At 37.4% G+C, this 16,591-nt stretch overlaps 1 protein-coding gene across 2 annotated transcripts in view; it reads left to right on the forward strand.

Moving 5' to 3' along the window:
* LOC139794662 (SAM and SH3 domain-containing protein 1-like) overlaps positions 1-16,591 on the forward strand; it is a 532,690-nt gene that overhangs the window by 144,022 nt on the left and 372,077 nt on the right. The window lies entirely within an intron of this gene.

Here is a 16,591-nt window from a genome sequence, read left to right on the forward strand (position 1 = left end):
TAAAAATTACAGTCTGTGCATTTTTAGTTAGAACATGCAAAATTATGTTTCAGAGTTGATTATTTTATAATGGTCTCTAATTACATTATTGTTTGCAAAAAGAGGGCAGTGTTTATACTTGCAGCAATTTGAGAACTAAAATTTTCCTACATAATAGCCCTGTTGGAGTGAGAGAAAATTGACCCCAGGAAAGCTTCTAGCCTGGGATAACTCCAGCATAATGCCTTTGAGAAAGAGGGAAGAGGAAGGAGGGTGTGTTAAGCTGCAAGCTACAGCATGTTTAGGTTTGTTTGGAATTCAGAGCTCTCCTTGCAGTGATACTTGGTGTGTACTTAAGGTAGGAGCACGTTCATCCTAGTAAATTTGAGAATTACTGTAATTTTCTTTTACTGCGCTGTGCCATGCCTGGTAAATTGCTTTACAGTACAAAAATAATTTAACACGATGCCTTTGTCACTTCCAGGAAGACTTTTGGTCCCTGGAAGACATGACTCACTGGCACAGAATAAATCCAATGACATTGCTAAATGGACAGAATGCTAAAAACCAGTAACTTGTCTCTCCTCGCAATCAGCAGAATTGTCTCTCTTGTTAAATGTAACTAACACGATACTGGTATTAAGAGCATGTCTGAGAAGCACTTATGTGTTTGGAGGATAATATTTTTGTATACTGGCCTATAGACTGGGAGTCCTATTCCTTATGTAGCCCTTTCTCTGTTGTCTCTTCTAGGACTGTGAAAATTCAGCTACGTATTATACCCACAATTCTTCTGCTGTCCTCTGTATTGTCCACAAGGAACTGTTTGTCAGGGACTTGGTGGTGGGGTTTTTTGGTAAACCATAAAATCCTATACACACAAAAAATTGCAGCTAGTAGCATGGATAGAAAGTGTTGAGATTTTAATTAGCTGTATAGTTTAGGTGACCAAGTAGAGTATGATTAATTGACTGTGTAAGTGTCCTTGTATCTTCTATAGCTCCTGATGTTTCTGTGAAATTATAAAGGATAGCTGCAAGATAAACAAAGATAGTGTAGTATGAATAAATGATGACCCTGCCTTCACTCCATATAGATACGATACTTGTGATTATATTCATGACTGAAATATTGTCTCCTTTGAATCCCAGTAAAAAACACAACAGGGAACAGCTGTTGTATATCGTAAGAACTTTTCTTTACTCCCCTCTGTGGTCTGGTCAAATGCCCAAAGAGACATTGTTCTTGGCAGAGAATATTTGACAAAATATTTCAGAAGAGTAAGTTTCTGTTCAATATGTCATTCTCTCAGGCTTATGTTCACTGTGGGAAATCATCTTGCCCTTTATTAACCCAAAGATTTGGACTATAATTTTCTGTAAGGTGCAATAAAATTGAATATGATCCTATGGATACTAATGTTGGATGAAATATCAGCATATTTTGACTGCTGCCAGATAATTTCTGGAGGATTTAGTGGTTTACAGATTAATGAAATGGTGGAACCAAACTCTTAGCTTTTCTCATATGTCTGATTATCCATCTGTGCTATGCTTTGGGCTTATCATTGTCTAGCAAAACTTCACGTAACTTTTTCAAAAATAGTTCAGCATACCTACAGAAATCATAGGACCACAGTATTTTCTAAATGTTAAGGTGTTTTTATGGTACTACACAAGAAAATTTCCTAATGTTGTTGGCCTTAGTTTTAAAGGAAGGATATGGAACCAAGGGTGAATTTTTTATGAGCTTGCTTTAAAAATGGACAGTTAATTTACCATTTATTTTTGCAACTGCATCCAAATTGGTCTGGTTCTGATTATAGTTTTATTTAAGGAAAGACTAGAAGTTGGGAAATTCTTAGATACTAGGAAAATTCTGTTAAGTCATTTAGTCCTGTCTGCCACTGTAACATTGTTCTCCACAGTCAATTTTCCAGTGGTTTGCCTAATTTGCTTTTAAAAACCCAAAACAAATTGGGCTTCTGCCATTTCATATGGGAAGATGATATTCAGTGAGTCTCAAAAACCATATATATAATTTATTTCAGTTATATATGATGTCATGAGAACTCTATCATCCAGATAAAATTAAAGCAGGAAAAAAAAATTATTCGTATTTGTTCAGACAATTTTGGCATGGTGAGGATGTGTTCTTTTTCATAATATAAATTTTATGCTTCAGTGCACAGCAGCTGCCTATACTGCTGTGTTCTACGGGATATTTCCGAGGAGACAGCTTTATGTAATACAGTCATAATTTACAGTCATAATTAATATGAAGATGCTTTATCAATTACCTGTGCAAAAATACCCTGCAGAATTTATATCTTTTAGTTATTAAAAAGTGGTGACTGTCTAAATTAGTTGTTGGAAATAAAGAATCCAGCAACAAATTAATCACTGTCACATCCTTGGGCATGTCTTGTGGATGCTAGGCTGTGTAGAACATTTGTTTGGAAAATGGAAAAATATTGTTATGATAGCCTTAATAGAAACAGACAATCAAACAAATCTTAATTTGAAAAGGGTTTTGCAGTCATAAATCACAATGGCACTGTGCTCTAATGGAGGGAAAACATCTTCATAACTGTATGACCTTGGTGCAGAGGGCCACATTCTGGGAGGAGTATGCTCTCATCAGATATTTTCATTTTTCCATTTCAAAAGCAGATATAATTGTTGCTCAAATACAAAGTTAAAGACATGCACTGTAGCTCCTGGTACATCATTCTGTATTTATCCTTACGTTTTGTGGCAATTAATTGTGTATTTCAGCAGTGCATTAACATTATCTCTGTTAATAGACAGATTGTGGTCATTTGTAATATCACCAAAGCCAGCACAAATTAAGGGTTGGTATATATTTAAGACAGATATAAAGACCATTGTGCTCATAACTCTTTGATAGGCTCATGGAGTGTGTGGGATGAACAGAATGAAAAAAAAAAATTTAAAAATTCCAAAAGGAAAAATGTGAAATATGGGAGGGACTTGGGCTCCACAAACATTAGCTGGGGATGTAATGGAAGCTGGAAAGGGTTTGTGATTCTCTGGACAACCCAAAATAAAGCTGACCAGGCATTATTGTGCTATGGAGGTATCACCTCTGCTCAAGAAGCAAAATGTAGGAGCAGAGCCTGCCTGATAAGCCTGCCTGTTAGCTGGCAACATATCCTAGTTGCCATTTAGGCAATCTGCCCATACCATCAAGGGAGGGTTTATTTTTAAAATATATACGTATGTTAAAGATAATAATCACATTTTCGTTGCCATTGAAGGGAAGAAGATGGTAGAATACTGAGCAAATTAAGGGATGAAATGATGAAGATATTTATCTTCAGACTAAGAGGAGATTAGTATGAATTTAAACTTCTGAACTGGATAGCAAATTAAGATAGATGAACTGCAGTTATTTATGTATTTTACTGTATTCTGTCATCTCACCTATTTCATCAGTGAGAAGCAACTAACATAATTTAATAAGATAGTTTGTGAATTTATATAGCTAACTCATGTAGTTGATTAACTTAATTAAGGTAACTCGTTAGCCTACAAGGCCTGTTTATCTCTCTTGGTTATATCCCTAAGGTGCACCAAGACTCACACTCTACTACCCATGAAGTGTATATATATTTAGAAAAAGATGATCCCTGCCAAAGAGCAGGGTAAAGGCTTTAAACAGCATGTAGTGTGAAGACAAGAGAGAGGAAGGTTAAAGTTATATGGATTGTGGAACTGAAATTATATCTATCTGCTAAGCCCCGCTCTGATACCTAGATCGCATCTGGAGTGATTCAGCAGCCTGAGTTGCTTATATGTTGAAATACACTGGTAAAAAAAAAAATAAAAAATTATAACTTGTGAAAAGGAAAGAAAAATAAAATAATTGAATACTAGAATAATTTGGGTTGGAGGGGACCTTGAAAGGTCATCTGGTCCAATCCCCAGCAGAGAGGAGGAATATCTTCAACTAGAGCAGGCTGCTTAAAGCCCATCCATCCTTGAATGTTTCCAGAGATGGGACTTTTATTCACTGGGTAACCTTTTCCAGGGTTTCATCACCCTCATCACAAAAAATTTCTTCCTTATATCTAATCTGAATCTGCCTTCCTTTAGTTTTTAAAGGCATTACCCCTCGTCCTATTGAAACAAATACATCACTAGAAGGACATAGAAAAAAAAATAATGATATTGTTCCTTGGCAACTGTTATTGATCAATGTATGAACTTTTATTGTGTCTGGCTTGTACCATTACTGTGCCAATCCCCTGACCCTTTCTCTTTGTGTAATGGGATGCACTTCTCAAGCAAGGATTTTTGGAGTGAAGTTTTGGAGTAATTTTTGTGTGTGGCAGGTTTTCAGCTGTAAAATGAACAGGCCCCATAATAAACAGCTCAGCAGTATCACATAATTTTTTTAGGTCACCTTTAAAGACACTCATAGTGTTCCTACTGTGTTACATGCCCCCAACAAACTGCTTTCTCAGCAGGAGCTCTGTTGTTTTATTGATAGCACAGCTAACTACAGATAAATCCTCTGATTTGGTAAGTCCGCCATTACCTCCCTGGAAAACTAGGCATCTCCTACTGTGTTTCTTAACTATCAGATGATCAAAAAGCTGAACTGTGAAAACAACAGTAACAGTGAATCTTCCTTTCAGAATCCAGTTTCTGAAATAAAAATATTAAAATAAATTAGTAGATGAATGATCTGTATCTCATTAATATACATTATAGCAGTAAGAGAGCAGATTTTGTGCTAATTAAGGGAACAGTAAGTTGGGGATAATTCAGCATTGCTCTTTTACTAATGGGCTATGTGATGTGGGCAGTTAGTCATTTAAATTACAGAGTGGTATTTGATTCATACAACACCTGCAATTGTAGACCCATAGAGCTGAAAAATAATGATTGTGTATGAGATGGTGTATTATCCAACTTACCTGTACCCAGGACCACTTGTCAATCTTGGAGTATTTTTCTATTTGCTCTTAAGTTACAAGGTTTTAGCACCCACTCTGATAGGAAAGTCTGGAAAAGTTACTGACTCAATCCCTTCCAGGAGGATTTTAAGACTGTGGTTATAACTGAACATGTTCCCAAATAGCATCTCCATGAACTGTTCAGTTCTACTGCAGTATTTACTTAATAGAACTAGGAACCAGAAGAACAGAAATACCTTAAAGTTATTCAGGAGGCTTGACCCAGTCGTGGCAGTGATCATGTTACTTATTAAAAAGGCTGCTTAAGGCTGTCAAATAGCTGTTATAAGAAAAGGGAGTAATAGTCTGGGCTGTGGATTTGTATAAAGTGGTTCTTGATGTTCTTCATAGCTTTTATACAGAACTGATGGCTAATAAAAGTGGCACTCTCTAGAATGCAAGTGGTTTTCCTGGTGTTACTTCTGGAAGAATCTCAAACAATTTGAATATGTTTGCAGAAACACAGAGGATCATTCTGTGACTGATCATATTGACTCCACAAACCAGTCCCACACCACTGAAAAGAAACCTTTGCCTGTCATTAGTCTGACCACAAAAGCTGCATTTTGTGTGATAGCCTTGTGATCTGAAGAACTCAAAAATAACCCCCAAACAAACAAAAAAAAACATATGGAAAAGAACTAGCTAGGTTTTCAAAGCTCAAAAAAATGTTCAATTGGAATGTGATCTGGATTTTGGATTAAGAGTCAGTGGAAAGAGAACATGATTTCTGTTGTCAAGACTGGTTTTGCTGCTCATTTCATTTGTTTTTCTGGATGTTATGTATTATGAAGATTTAAAGAGCAATGGGTTGTACTTCTAATACACACATATATAAGCACTCTGTTTGTCTTCAGAAACCCAGGTCTCAATTTTGTGTTTGACATAAAATATGGCAACGCAATTTTTTTTTTTAAAGAAATGATAATATTCCTTGATTTTGGCAATAGTTAAAAGACAAAAATACCATTTCAGAAACAGATATGTGCACAAGTCTTGAAACACAGGCAAAATCTCAAGAGTCGGTGTAATTGCATTTAATGTGTTCTCTGTCCTCTGAGAGTAAAGATAGAGAGATATGAGAAAGGAAGTGTAGAAAAGTAAGTAACATAAACTAAAAAGAGGCCACTGAAACTTGTTGAAATGCAGTTACAGTGCAATGAACACCTGCAGTATCCCCTGGGTAGTGCATTCCTGAATTTAAGGACAGGAGAACTCACACGAGATTTTTCTCTAGCTGGAGAAATTCCCCTTTGTTTTTTATTAATGAGGTACTCAGAAGGTTGGAACTGTCACTTTGGTTATTTAATGATTGTACAGAGTTCAACATAAAGGGGTTGCAAAATGCTAGGGTTTTTTATGTCTGTTTTCATAAGTGACCTTCAAAAAGGAGAGTGTTTTTTGAAAATAGAGGACCACACTGTCATCAGCTGGACAGTGTCATTATAAGCATATTAACTTTTCACTAAAAACAGTACCATTGATGGTTTAGGACCCAAATCCATAAAACATCAAATTAAAAATGGGCTTTGTGGTCTTAGAAAACTTATAAGAAACTTTCCAGCTGTATGGTATTCAAAACTGAAAATGTCCTATGCCCCTAAGCAAGAGGACAGAGAAGGCAGCCTTCATTATTCACTGATTTAGAAGTCTTTTTCCCCAAACCCCCCAAGTTTATGGTATAATACAACAAGATAATTATGTTTTGATTATAGAAAAGCATATAGATAGCATATGATATTTAGGACCTACATCTAGACTGTTTTCTGCTGTGCAGAAATTTCCTAAAATATATCCAGTTCAGAGTCTCTAAGGTCATTAAATCCTGGGTTTCAACACATAGGGCAACAACCAGTGAAGACATGTGCATTCTCTCCTTTTGAAACACATAGATTCCAAATTTTCGAGATTTTTTGCTCTAAGCATGAAGATATCTTTGATTTACAATAAAACACAAATGGTGGAAAAGCCACCAGTATGAAAGTGACTTGTCATTTTACAAATGCAGTAGAGATTATCTTGTTAATTGCTCACACATGATGTTATTTACAAAAATAATTTCTGAACCGGGTAATGATCTTTTACACTTTGCGTAAAAAGTGGTTTGGATGTTATATCATGCTCCAATGCATTTGGACTTATTACCAAGTCATTGCAAGAGTTTTCATAATTTATAGAAGTGGTTACGCTGTGTAGTGTAGGAACTGAGCACATAAATAATAGAAAATAGCATTTTTTCCTCAGGTTACCTTCCACTGACATCCTGGTCTGCTATTCAGACAATAAAGAACATGACTGTATCTTTATTTCCATCAGTCTGAATGTGATAGGCTCTTAATTCAACCGTATAAGCTTTGTAGTAGTGTCCTGATAACCTCTCATATAGAGAATGGAGTTGTGTTTTTTGTTTCTCAGATGCTTGATGATTTCATTCCAACACTTCCCCCCTCCTCCCCCTCGTGTTTTGTATGTTGTACAGATTGTCACAGCTTTACTTCTGCAACCCATATCTCCTTAGGGCTTTAGCCTCAGGGCAAACAAAACCTCTCAAGTTTCCTTGCTTAAATTAGCTTGTTTGGAGTGTGTAGCAGAAAGAGACTGAGTAATGAAATCCATTCCTGGCTGTATTTGAAAAACCTTTTGTCTCACTGGAAGATCTGAACCTGTGTATTACTGTTGGGCTAATTGTAGAAAGATCTGAAGCACCAATTCCAGACTAGTGAGCGGTCCTACTTGGAAACTAGACCAAGAAGTGCTCCAGAGAGCAGCCTGGCTTCTGAAAGAGCAAACTAGAGGTACAAATTTTAAACCTGTTTTTAATTCTCATTTGAAGTTTCAAGTGCTTGTCACATGGCAATCAGTAGCAAAAGATTTAGAACAATCTGCCAGTTGCTGCCTGATGCTGGTCGGCTGAATCAACAGGCCTTGAGAGAATTCCTCAGTCAGTGCAAAGTTAAGTAGCTTTATTTTAGGCTGCCATGGAAATGTGGCTTGAGATAAACTGCTGGATTTCACACTGAGTGGCTGAAGAATGCGGTAACATTCCATGTTGTGGAACAGAAACATCTTTAACTACTGTGAGTGCTTGCAAATTGAAATATGCATCTGATTCTTAAAATCTACATTAATTTAGTGAAGACAAGGATTTGTGACATCCTTTGCCTGAGTTACAGTACATAGTTTAATAATTAGATCTTTGGGCTTGATTTTATATTTTCTTTTTTTTAAAGAAAGTTTAGTTTTTGAAGTTTCATTGCCTTTTTCTTTGCTCATGCTGTTAGGGTGGGATATGTGTGTATTTTCAGAAATACAACTCTAGAATGAGGATTTTAAGCACTCTTACAAGTGTTTTCCTGGACATTTAGTGTGTTTCACATCTGAGATTAAAATGATGTGTTGATTATAAAGCCTTATTTAGAAGTATAATGGAAGATAAGCAAGGTAAAGAAGACATTGGGAGGCAAGAAATTTTAAAACCAGAAACCCAATCTTGAGAACTGATTCTGACCACACCAACATACTGAGTTACTGGCTTCTGTTGTACACATAATTGTGATACAGTGTTATTCTTGGTTAGCAGTTCTTCTAGAGAGCATTTTATATTTCTGTTAAAAAAAAAAAAATAGCAAAAAGGAAGAGGGTAGTAATGCCACTGCTCTGCAAGGTTCTCAATAAATCATCCACAATAATGTATTTGGGCAGGGACATGTATCAAGAAAGAGTAAGGAAGAAAATATGATACTTTTAAGTTTTGAATCTTATGTTAAGAGAACAACATCCAGAACAAAAACTTTGAGTAATATGAAAAAGCAGTACCCTGATGTAACCAGAATGTGCCTGGTTGGTAAATTGCCATGTTATTTCAAAGGCTTAGTTCTGCATTTCAGCCTTCCCTTTGCAGTGTCATCTTCCCTGTCTGCTGGGGTGGGTTTCAGCAACAATTTTGTCACAGATACTTGTTAACTAATGGAGGGACAGGCTCCAAGTCATCACTGTGCAACAAAAGACCTTTGCCTGAGGGCAAAGACATTTCCCTCTTACAATTATAGTTTCTCACTTATTAATCACTCTTTGTGGAAAATAAAGGGGAATATGTATGTGTCGGTCTTAGAGAGAAGGGAAGTCAGAATCCTGAAGTTCTCCAGTGAGAAGTAATCATAGCCAGATTCTCATAGGCAGGTTTAGCTGAATATCCCAATGAAACTTATTAGCCAAGCAGTTGGTGTCATGTAAGGAGTATATTCTTTTCATATTCTTTGGTCTGATAATTCTCCAATATATTTAGTTTAGACAGAAGTTTTATAAAGTTAAGAAAATTGATTACTGAAACTGAATCCTTTGTCTTCCTAGCATGTTTAGTGAATCTGCAGAGAAGTGGAAGGTTCCATAACCCATTCCTTGGTGCTAAGCTCAAGTGACACTACAGAGTTTACATCCATAAAGCTAACTTTTTTCCTCAAAAAAATATCTTGTTCTCATCTGCACTGCCTTTTCAGAGCCTAGTACCTGGGCTCTGCTACAACCAGTGCTATCTAATGTGAGCCAAAAGCACTGAACAAGGTTAATTAAAACTTTGAAAATAAGTGAACACAGAGTGGCTCTAGAGCCTATTCCCATCCCTATATTATCTATAGATTAGGGGGTGATGTATCTAAATGAAGTCAAAAAGTAGGAGATACTCTGGCTGGACTATCAAACATGACTAATCCCCCTCATTTCTGGAATGGCAGCAGGACATTTGAGAGCTCTAGGACTACAAGACACTAGACAGACTCAATAGGCTTTAGGTTACATGGGATGCAACAGGTATGGCCATGTGGTAGAGGCATGTACATCCAAGAGAGTCTCTAAGTCATTTCCATGTTTTTACAATAGCTTGCTTAAAAGCCTATGCAAATACACAAGAGATGGAGAAAAGACCAGAAGGAAGCCTTGATGAAGAAAATAAAGGAAGTACACTGCAGCTGCCACAGTGTCCCTTCTTATTCATCTTTCCATATGAATGATCAGGTTTATTCTTACATAATACTTTAAAATGCTCTAAAATCATGCTGACTGATTATTCTTTCACTTGGTCTAATCCTCAATTTCAAATTACTGTGATTTTATATGGAACAAGCAAGGTCATATAATTACTCTAAGGTTATATTTGGAAGTCTTCAATACATTTGAAGTTGATATACAAAATTCACCCTGAGTAGTCTTTAAGATGTAAAATTTATGAAGTGTACGTGTATGTCTGCATATAGGGTACCTTTGAGTTTCTAATGAGTGCTTCATTGTGGGGATTCTAATATAATAACAGTTTTCATCTTCAATTCCTTTTTTTCTGCATGGAATACCCTATCATAAAAAATACACTGTGTCCTTTTCAAGTATATTAACAATAACTGTAGGGAAAGGAATTTCCTGCTTTTACAATAGGGCTTCAGACTTTACAAAGCAACTGTTGGATTTTATGCATCCTTTCAGGGTCTAAGCAACTTTATTCAGTAGTAATCACCAGTAAAAGGCATAGCACTCTCTTGAGATGTGAAGACATTGATTGTAAATCAGTTTTGTAGTGGTTCACTACAGAAATGAGGAATATCAAGCTGTATGTATTAAGTGGCTAGAAGTATGCAGCATCTTTCAAGTAAATCACAAATAACTTGATGTAGCAGCAATAACTTCTGTTCAGGTGAGTGCTTCAAGACGTGATCTAGTGAAAATCTCACTCCTCCTTCAAAATTTGTAGGTAAATTACCAGAGCACTTAGGCTGACTGAGATCTTGAAGGCTAGAAACACTAAGCAGGGTGCAGAGGAGAGAGAGGAACTGCCCTTTTCAGGATTGTCATGGACTTAGATCAGTTAAGATCTGTGCTGAGACCACATAAAGCATCTGTTCTGCTGCTTGCTTTCTGGACTATTTAGAGGTTTTATACAAACCACCCAGCAAATATGCTCTCTTTAATTGATGCTCTTTGTTTTTTCCAGTCTCTCAAATTGAAATTACTCTTATGTCTTCAGATTTTTTCAAAAGTTTTGGTAACTTTGCAAAAATTGTAAGATTATTTGGGGGGGGAGGAGGGGAGGGAAAAGGAGGTGTCTGGGGAAGGCAGAAGTGCTTGTTTGGGTGGCAGAACAGGTCTCACACAGGTCATGAAGCTACACTACCTGTGTCTGCTTCCGCTGGGTACCTGTGTCCCCTTCTTGTCAGAGGTGAGGACAAGGCTTGGTTGAGGTACAGGTCTGTTTGTTTGTTTTGCTTCTTTATGTATATCACTATTACAATCACTATAGAGCAAAGCAACTGATTTTGCAGCCTGGATTGCTCTGTTACAGCAATGCCTCAATATTAATATGAAAGCAATAAGGTTTTGGTCCGTGTCTACAAAGGTAACCAGTCTTCCTTTGACTGGGTACTAACTGATGGATTATTTGGCCTTCAGTCCTCCTGTACTTCAGATCTCGAACTTTGCCACACAGAGTCATTTTCACCTCACACTTCACAGGAGTCTTAAATAAGAAATATTTTTAAAACTATGAAAATTCAAATAACGAAATGTAGAAATAGACCCATTATTGTTTTGTTGTTGAATATTTAGAAAGTAGGAGTACTACCCTGGAAGTCTGTAAAGTCTGGACTTTAACTTTCTGCATTTATTGATATATATATATATATATATATAAAACATATATGTGGAATATATATATATTCCACAGAACTTAACAGTAACTGTGTCTTCTAGAATTCAAGAAGTAATAGCAAACTTGAAACCACATCATACCTTGATCTTGCCATGAATAAAGTGCAGCTTTTACTCCTGCAGCTGACCCAATTTAACAAACCATATAACCCTCCTGATGCTTGAAGCTGCAGGTTCTGTTGGCAGAACATTAGAAATCGTAAATAAGACCAAATGTGCCAAATTTCAGAGCCTAAAGCCTTCAGAAGGACTCAGCACTTCAAGAAGGTCGTTTGAAGGCTTTTGGAAAGGGTTGCAACAAATGAATCTACAGCTCTTCCTAAATTTATTTTTGTTAAAAAGGTATTGTGATTATTTCTGAATTTCTTAAGGCAGTAAAATTTCTATTAATTACCTCAAAGGGTTACTTCTGTCATAAGGAAAGGTTCATACTTCATTGTAGTCTCTTTATCTCATTGATCATTACTTTTCAAGAAGTGCTGGGTGCATCTGAGAAGTACTCCTCAGATAATAAATAAATAATGTAAACCAAGTAAGTGTTAAACTTAAAATATGACAAAATGAATCAAAACTGTTATTAAGAGTTGTAATTGTGCACAATAAATAGATTCAACAGTATTAGACAGTGAGCTTCTACTAACACTCATTTAGCCTGATTTCTCAGACACAGTTGCCAGTAAGCACATATATTTCTGGATAACTTTTTCCTGTACTAATGTTGCCCCTTAACCTGATAAATCACTTCTGCCATTGGAGTCATAGACATTTTAAAGTGAATACCACCAATTTTTAATAGGAATAGATTTTGCAAGTGTTCTGTAGATAAATGTTTTTCAAGAATTAGATAAATTCATTTTAATGAAGACCTTGTGTTTGGACTTTGTACAGTCATGTTGGTATTTTCTTACTGAGATACTTAATTTAAGTGTCTAAGTCCATGTTTATACAGGAGAAATAAACACTCAAGTTGCCAAAGGTTCCAACTTGTCAACACAATCATTAATTACATTTTGGTAACTAAGGCTGGTTCCATTTTATTCAACTTGGTAATCCAATTTTGAAAGCACTGGCCAAAATTTTACATTGTGCCAACAATGGTGTGTTCTTTTTAGGAAAAAATGCAAACAAAATATGTCATTTTTCATGCTTTTGGGGTTTTTTCTTCAGTAAGGGCACCTTGTGCTCTCTATGGGTGCATTGGATGAAGATAATAAAGAGGCCCAGGACTTCTCCTAAGAACAGCCTCGGGTTGCTGTGACCTCTCCAGATAGCTCTGCCCCAGACACAGCTGTGGTGGAGGATGCTGAGCAATTTGAACAGGAATAGAGCAGTTTCTGTCCATCCTGTACTCAGCATCATGGAGGGAACATCTTTTTCCAGTTCATCTCGTTCCAGGCCTATGTCAGGATCCAGGAAGGAGACTTTCCTCTCCCTGAACATTCAGAAGGGCCTGATCCATTGAATGCCTCAGGAGATCTGAAAGAGGTGACAGCCAGTGTCTTAGGAACCCATGCAGGGGCTGCGGGTCCAGGCTGCCTCCCTTCTCAACATTAGGGCAGAGCTGTTCACCAGCAGCTTCCTTATTTATTCTCAGTTTCATAAGCTGTAATTTGTTGAACATCAGTTTAAGAGACTCTTCCCTGTGTGGCTTTTTCCTCAGCTCTAAGGAACAGCCCTGGGGGTGAGCCTGCTCAGCCAAGGGGGTGCATGTCTGCGTTTTGCAGCAGCAGAGGCTTGGGGCCAAGCAACAAAACTAGTTGCAGGAGAGTTTCTCCTTTCTCACTGTCTTCCCTTCCCACTGGAAGTATTTGCCTTTCAGTTGTCATGTGTGCTTAATGCCCAATCGGCTGATGTTTGTAAACTTTTGGTGCAGCTGCTCTCTATGGGAGTGGAAATCTCTGCCAGGGAGAAGGGGAAGGGAAACAGCAATTACAATTTTCGCAGTCTGTATTTATCGCTGGACTATTTTTCTCTGCTTGTAACTGTTAAATGGTTGGCTCTGTGAGTTTTGAACTTCCACTGGAATGGCTTGAGATTTCTGATCTTTACAAGGTTTGGAGAGGCTCAGAAGGGGCCCCCAGTGTACTGCTGACCAGTGCTTTTGAGCTGAGCTCCAAGCTGTTTCCTTTGTTCTGCTTGGAGCCAGCACTGATTCTCACAACTTGTTATGGTGGTTAGACATAAATTTTTTTGTGATTTTAGGTTTCAACATAGTTTAGGTTTTTTTCTCCTTTATTATTTTCTCTAGAATGATTAGGTACGTTAGAAAAATCAATGGATAAATATAAATGAAGAAGAGGAGAACTGACCTTTCCTTCTCTTTCCTCGCAGCCTTCTGTATTCATTTGACTGTGTCAAAAGAGACCTCTTGTGGGTTTTGTTTTGCACCTTGTTTTAGCAGCTAATCTGTGAGAGAGGCCTGTCATCATTGTAAAGGAATATTTCATATCCCATTGAGCATTTTTAGTTTTGGGACACACACAAATTACATTTTTGAACGAGAAGGGTACAAAGGCTTTTCTTTATTTTGAAGTGCTGTTTCAGATATAGCATAACAGTAGGCAATGGGAACAAGGTAACCTGTGAAAATGTGTGTTATATTCATATTTGTTAGGTCTGTGACTGCATCCTTCTGTTCTCATAATACACAGGAATGTGTTTATGCTTAGACTTGCAGTTTGGAGGGAAGACTACAATACTAGGAATGATCTATAGAGATTTAACAGCTCTATGGATTGTAATACAATAAAGCAGTAATCCGTCTCCCCTGTGATGGTTCTACTTTTTATTCAGCTGTGGCATTCCGTACCATGCTGTTTATCTTGTGCTTTCATTCACTCATGGATCCAATAGTTGTGAAATTGGCAGATGGTTTGTGGTGCTTTGCTGGGAGTGGTTGTATCAATCCCAGTGATTAAAGGGCTTGCTGATTTGCTTACCCAAAAGGATTAATGGCAGGCAGTGAGGGCTTTGTGTGAAAAATCCATGCCCCATAATTTAACAAGGGCACAAAAAAAGTAGACTAGAAGTAATCCAGTACTAGAGCTGCTTTGAAGAACTTTTTGAACAACTTACTGACTCAGCAACTGGACACTTCCTGATGAGATCTGACCTATCAAGGAAAATGTAGCTTTGTACTGTTTTCTCAGTCATTCGGTGAAAGTAAAGTTCAAGTTTCTAAGCAGATCAGCAGCAGAACTGAATGACATGTAAAGCTTTGGAGGGCTGCCCTGCATATTTTACTTCTGTATAAAATCAGAAATGCAAAGTACAGAAGTATGACCTTGACAGATCCTCTCATACCTATGTAATTTAAACATTTATAAATTGCTGGCTTTTTATTGATGTAGTCAAATGCTCTTGGCAGACCAGTCTAGGAGCACTTGAACCAGCTGCTTAGGCTTCTGTAAGTAATGGTGATGGTTTCCCTAGGAAACTGCAGATGCAAATTGCAAAATATAGTGTACTGTAATAGGCTATTGAATTTAAATCTAAATGTCAAGCATACAACACATAGCCTGGTAAAGAGCAAACTCCTCTGGGAGTTCAAGATGCCGCTCCCATTTCTGAACACCGTTTTTAAGGTGGGTGCAGTGACCCTTGGATGAGAACAGAAGTACCATATCAGCCTTTCTCATGCTCGTTCTCTCTTCATCCCTTTTTCTCTTCCATTCTCAGCTTCCCAGCTCTGAGAGGAGGCAACTCCCTCTCATTCCTGCCTCTCATTAGATGAGCAGGGCAATGCTGAGTGATGACGTTCAAATACTCTCAGGCTGGGAACATGTGTGTCCTGTCTCTATCAGCAATTTTGCTAACTGCTGGATGCCCCAGAGGTAGGCATGGCCTCATCTGTCTCATGTGTGCTTCCCATTTCAATCTGTTCAGGCTGCATTAGTAATGTGTGAGTGATTTGTTCTAAACATATTTACTGACCTTATTTCTCCAGGAAGTTTAGGTGGCTTTTAGTACGCCAGAGCTCAGATGGCAGATTTACACCTCTCCACAAACCAAAGTGTTTCTCCCTATGCAAAGAGACCTGTTTTGGAGCTAGAAAATTGAAATGGAGGTGTTTCTTGACTGTGCACTTCCGAAAATGAAGAGTGGCCATGAGACTAAACAGTCCACGTGCCTATTTTGGGACTGTAATGGACTGTAGCCTATTGGTGTATGGTGTCATGCCATGATGACAGTGTTGTCACCGCTCCTCTGTATGCCAGATGATTCTGCATGTTGCTATCCTTTCTTAAAAATAAAGGTCCCCTCTTGTATTTTTTTGCTTCATTACATTATCCCAATTTTGGCACTTTGTTCAATAGTATTAAATATACATTCAACCAGCTCCACTTTCTTTTTGCTTCCAGCACTTCCTCAGGATATCTTTGCATTTTTAATCTTATCTGTGGGGTCAGACACTTCAGCCTGGTAAACATGGTGTTTGTTTCTGGGAAAATGAGAATCACCTTGTAAAGCACTAATTATAAGTTTTCTCGAAACCTTTTGAGATCTCTGTCTTGGAGTCTGATCAAGAGTTAGTCTTTTATCTCAGCTAATCCTTTCAGAGCTGCAAACAGCTTTTCATCTTGAGATCAACCACTTTAGATCAAACCTTTCTTAAGGCTTATTTTATCTTCTGTTCTCAGGCTTAAAAGATACATGTTTTAAAACAAATGTGTCAGTCTTACATAACTCTGCAGCTATGTGCATCACCCTTGCACAATTGCACAGCTCCCTCTTCATGACTGCCATCCAAAACACATCAAGAACACAGGAATCTGCTTCTGTCAGACTATTTTCTGCATGTTTTTGCTTTTCACCAGCACTCATTCCTTAAAATACAGGATGTGATTTATATCTTTTAAAGTTGCCTTTCATATACCCAGATGTTTCTGTCTTTTCTGCTCAGATAATTTTCTGTATTTTCATTTTCTTCTTGGTGCT

This window comes from Heliangelus exortis, chromosome 3 (genome assembly GCF_036169615.1).
Source record: "Heliangelus exortis chromosome 3, bHelExo1.hap1, whole genome shotgun sequence".
NCBI classification, from domain to species: Eukaryota; Metazoa; Chordata; class Aves; order Apodiformes; family Trochilidae; genus Heliangelus; species Heliangelus exortis.